The sequence below is a fragment of the Haliotis cracherodii genome, unplaced genomic scaffold (assembly GCF_022045235.1).
Source record: "Haliotis cracherodii isolate W230 unplaced genomic scaffold, xgHalCrac1.p SCAF_7, whole genome shotgun sequence".
NCBI classification, from domain to species: domain Eukaryota; kingdom Metazoa; phylum Mollusca; class Gastropoda; order Lepetellida; family Haliotidae; genus Haliotis; species Haliotis cracherodii.
Window position 1 is genome coordinate 21,361,900 of NW_027266330.1, and position 5,601 is coordinate 21,367,500.

At 38.2% G+C, this 5,601-nt stretch overlaps 1 pseudogene; it reads left to right on the forward strand.

Annotated features, from left to right (window-relative positions):
- Positions 1–3,335: 3,335 nt before the first annotated feature.
- Positions 3,336–4,408, forward strand: LOC139448734 (uncharacterized; annotated as a pseudogene).
- Positions 4,409–5,601: the final 1,193 nt, after the last annotated feature.

Below are 5,601 nucleotides of genomic sequence, written 5' to 3' on the forward strand. Positions count from 1 at the left end.
ACCATGTTTCATGATGTATGGTTTGATAAATGATGAGTTGATGAAGAAAGAAAATACAATGTTGATAACATGTATAGTACTCAATACTGCCATGGTTGGATCAACGATTCTCACGTCAGTGGCCCTGAACATCAAGGTATGTATAAAAATGGCTAACCTTGTTAGGTAGAGGATAAGCGAGTTATATTGACTTTGGTTCGAATGTGAGAGTCGAGGACAGTGACACAAGACCACGGACTTTGGTATGATCCAAACGAATCACAGATTATAATCGGGAGAATGTCGGTGGCATGTGTTAAAACGCATACAGTCATAACTATACAATGCTCTATCCTAAATCCCAATGGTTCTTTAATAATCACAATGGATCATTGACGTGTGTATTACCTTAAATCTTGTATATGAACACAGTGACATCGGTACATGCATGTTTAACTAATACAAACTTCGTTACGTTGAAATTCAATGGGATACACTTGAGATCAGTCAGGTTTTACAATGTATTGTGTGATATGCACCTACTCAATGTAGAGTATCCTAATGCATATGGATAAAGGGTTCGCTCGTCACGCCGAAGACCCGGGTTCGATTCAGTGATTCGAAGTGGGCTGAGTTATGTTGTTTATAATGAACACATCGGCACGTTCATTGTATATAAGGTATTTTTTGCTATCTGGGCATTTTCGTTTCGTGAAAAAAACGGACTCCCTGCTCTATCAAAGAGTAGACACTTCAAGGATCACGTCTATTGGTTGTTGACAAGATAGGGTTTCCAGGTCAGTTCTGATCCGGAAACCGACACATCTTATGTCATTGCTTATAGTCAGGCGTCACATGCAATGTGAATAACTTGTGTTAAAGCACAGATTTGATTTACAATGTGTCATCGTGATAACAGTGATTCACTTCAGAGTTCACTCACTAACCCAAGTACTAACAATATATAACTGTGATTGTTCCAAGCACAATCCTCACTGATGTATCGTTCGGAGTATGACTATTCCGGGCTGTCAGATACAGTTAACACTGTGTACGTTTTAACTGCACACTGAACAATAAATCAACTATTTATATCTTCCCAAACCAAACAACTCTAAACCCAATTAAGGATAAGTGTCTTGATAACGGTTTTAGAATCTACACCGAATCGTCGATCCTAATTGTTATAAGGAAGTTGTTCATCCATACGTTTTATCCTTACGTCGTACTCTAACGTCTAAATGCCCCTCAAAAAGGTAACTCTAAACCCATTTGACTAGCGTCTCTCCCCCTCAAATGTAAAGTATTTAAACATTGCTATTATTTCCAGAAGAGTTCATGTTCCCTGTGCACGATATGTTTCGTTAGCGTGATCTTTGCACTGCGTGACGTATATGCACGCATCTCTGCACAGCTATCTGCGACCCTTGAGACGACGGGATCATCAGTATCTCGTGATTCGCATCAGTACATACTCTAATAACAGGTTCCAGGCTTCTTACTTCTTATCCATACAAACGTTTCCAATTAATTCATACTGATAACATACACCTCGTCAAAAGTATTGCACCATCAAATTTAAAATGTAAATGCGAGTTTATTTTCAATGTGGATATTCATGTTTGATGACAGAACGTTCGTGCGTCTTTACTACTATTGCTTTTGAATAATTTTGAATTGAAAGAGTGTTTCGAAAATGCCTAAGCGTACTATCCCAGAAAACCAAAGGTGGCAAATCACATGGCATGTGGGGCTATTGTCACCTTGTTAACATTAATCTTACTGCAATCAGTCGACTTATTGGAAGACAAACGTTGACTGGACATGTGAGGGACTTGCCGAGATCAGGACGTCCGCAGAAGACCAGTGCCAGAGAGGACAGGGTCCTTGTACGCCAGGCAACGGATGCCAACTTCAACTTGCAATGTCCTTCGTCATCACTGGCATACCCACAACAGAGTGTCCCCTAGCACCCTCAGGCACCCTGAATGCAGCAGGATTAAGGGCCAGAAGACCGAAAAGGCGTCCACTCCTCTCACCCCAGCACATGCGGACCGTTTAGCTTGGTGTCAGGCTTGAGTACACTGGAACTTGAGGTCATGCACGGGGATTCATTGGTCTGACGAGAGTCGGTATTTGTTGCACCATATTGATGGTAGGACGCTTCCGTAAAGGCTAAATTGCTAAATCAGTGAACGACCAATACAAAAAAAAAGAAAAAGGTAAAACAGTAAGAATGCATTTCTGCACTTGTAAGCACCGATAACGATCTGACATGTTCTGCCGAGTCTGCACCTGTCCCTTCCTTGGTTGTTTGTAATAATATGTTCAAGATGTTCGCAGATGGAACCATCGAATTACACAGGATGCTGCCAGTCATGATGAAGACGTAACGATGCCAGATTTTACTTCAACAAACCATCACCATCTAGCACTGAATCAATTGAAATATGCATACAAATACCCGCCCTTTTCGGAGGTATATAAATTTCTTAAATTTGTGACAAAACACTCGGCTGATAAGTTTTCGCTTCCATTGAATTACACATTCTCAACGTACCCAAACAGTCTTAAAGGTCTGCCTACGAGTCTGTCGTTTGTGCTTGAGTTACAATCATTACAAAACAAACGGCGGAATAATATATTATATGTTCCACAACTACAATAGGGCTTCTAGCTTTTCTGGCTTCTGCTAATTAATACATGGTATGATATGTTATTCAAATTTCTATTTTACATGACAGTCTATAGTGAGTTGTGTTGAACCTGTTCCTATGTGAATATGATTTAAAGATGCCAATAAGACTTACGTTTTACTTTGATATGTCTATTTCGTAAAACCTGTATCAATCCCTGCCGTTATTAAATGGTGAACTGCGTCCGGGAAACTATTCACAAGTTTCAGTAACTGATTCAGTAGGCTTTAACAACAACCAGCATCGATAATGATTATTTTAGAAGCAGTTGACATGCCTGCACGTGTCCATTCTTCAAAACTCATAGTATATTCACTGAGTGAAGCAATGTGTACAGACCAAATGGAGCTGACATGGCTTTCAGCTTCACGGAAACGTGTCATTAGATTAGATACCGTTTATTTGTCTATAATGGACGTGTACAACGCGAATGGTGAAATCGATGGTAGCTATATGCACATGTCATGCTTGTCAATAATAGGTTGTTCGTTGGAATACACAATTATTGCTTGACATTTAATGGACATATTAAGCTGCACCTTATTCAAATACAATTAGACATCTGCTTTACGAGAGTGCAGTTAAACACACTGGCATCTAAATCTTGAATTGTCGCACAGTGGAGATGTTTGTTTCAAAGGTATCTGAAATCCCGTAAATATATATAATGTGTTCAAACCTTTTTAACAATTCTAAACATGGCTGGTTTGCAGATCCCAATTGAAATTAGTGAGTGAGTATAGTTTAACGCCGCTTCTAGCAATATTCCAGCAATATAACGGTGGGGGACACTAGAATGGGCTTCACACATCGTACCCATGTGGGGAATAGAACCCGGGTCTTCGTCGTGACGAGCGAACGCATTACCCACTAGGCTACCTCACCGCCCCACACTTGAAAGAGGAAGAATGTCTAATGCAATGAGTATCATTTTCTCTGTTATCATCCACATCGTGTTATGGTCCACCATGTGTCGGTTCTTCATTCGCTACCCATATGAGGTTTATACTGTTCAATCATGGATGGCGGCACTGTCATATGTAGCATTTCAGTCCAGTGGTATGTATTATAGCAGCGCGACATGTGTTGGTATAAACAAGCACCTGCCCAAGTTCTTCCGACAATATGATTCGTATGCAGACACGTATGCCTTCCGCGATGGACAACTCCACTCTCAGGCACTACATCAAAGTGTTTATGTCCCTTGCTGCATCTGTGATTTTAATTTATGGGCATATGACGTACTTTATGTTACTTCATAATGTTGCTCCAGATGTTATGTATCTAAAACCGATGAAACTGCCTCCATGAGAATATTTCCCTGCAGTAAAATCTAATTTCTTTATTGTGTTGCTGCCAAACAAGCAACATTTTCCCTGACATTTTTCTGTTTCCTTACCTATTGCCTGTTCAAGGAGTTAAGTAGTTTTTTTACAAGAAAGAGGTAGAGGCATCAGCATCATTTACTGAGAGAATTCGTCGACAGTTTGAAGAAACATGTTCATTTGTTTGCACAAATGACAAACTTGTTATGCATATATTCGGCTCAGGTTATGTTGCATTAGTCCCCAGCATATGTCTAATGCTCAATGGTTTGCTAAACGCAAAATCATATACAGTGTTCATAGCATGTATCATAATAGGTATTGTCATATATCGGATGCACGATACTCTCGTCAGTGGCCCTGAACATGAGGGATCGTATGATAAAATCTTTTATTGTTTTGCTGTAGGCGGGTGAGTGCACATTACTGTGATGCATGAGTAAATTTTCTGTTTCTGTAAATTACTTCTGTTCTTTATAATAGATTAACTACATGACTAGGTTCATCTCATACCTATCTGAAACTGGATTTGGAAAGGGCTATACAACATGCGACCATATATTTACACTAAATGTTATCGTGCATTAGTTGAAGAACCGAAGGAAAAACTGTTTTGTGATTGTATTGACTTTGGAAAGTTGTTTGATAATGTATAGAGAATTGATGTATGTATTTGTATTAAGTTGATTAAATATGAAATTACAGGTAATATGTTCAGAATTATTATCTATGTACATCAGTATTAAATCATGCCTGTCATCCAAAGGCCAAACAACATAAAACAGTAAACTACGGTTACAACGGACACGCTTATAACGAACTAACGGATATAACGAACTAACTTTTTAGTCCCGACTATGTGCTGTAGTTATGCTCTATATATGCTTATAACGAACTACGGTTATAACGAACTAAAATTTGTGGTCCCTTTGAGTTCGTTATAACCGTAGTTTACTGTATTTCAAATGTTTAAAAGTTGTAATGCAAGGGGAAATCCCTCTCCCCCTACTATTCTCCCTTTTTCTAAATAACCTTGAACAATACACCACTTTCAATAAATGTGATGGAATTGTACTCAACGATGATTGCATATATATGTTTGTGAAGTTATTCGCTTTGCTGTATGCTGTTGATACAGTGATGTTAGCTTCTTCGAAGGATGATCTACAGAAGGAACTGGATGTATTTAGCGATTATTTCAATCAATGGAAACTAAAAATATATGTTGAAAAATGTAAAGTTGTAATAATATACTTGCTGCAAACGAGAATATACTTATACATTTGTATTATCAGACTTATTTTTACAAACTTGATTGAATATACACACTTTGGAATTCAAAAAGAAATGGTCTTTATTTCTACATGAAAGTTTAGGTGAAAAGGGTACAAAAGCCATGGATTTTATATTGTGAACCGCTTCGTATTATAATTTGACAATTAACTGCAAAATCAAGTTATTCGACGCTTTTGAAACTGATGACTGAAAACATCCACGCTCATTAGATAAATATTATGTGTTACGAAAAGTACACCACTACATATGCAAAACAGTTAAGTAGGAAGTGAGCCTCTATATATATATATATATATATATATATA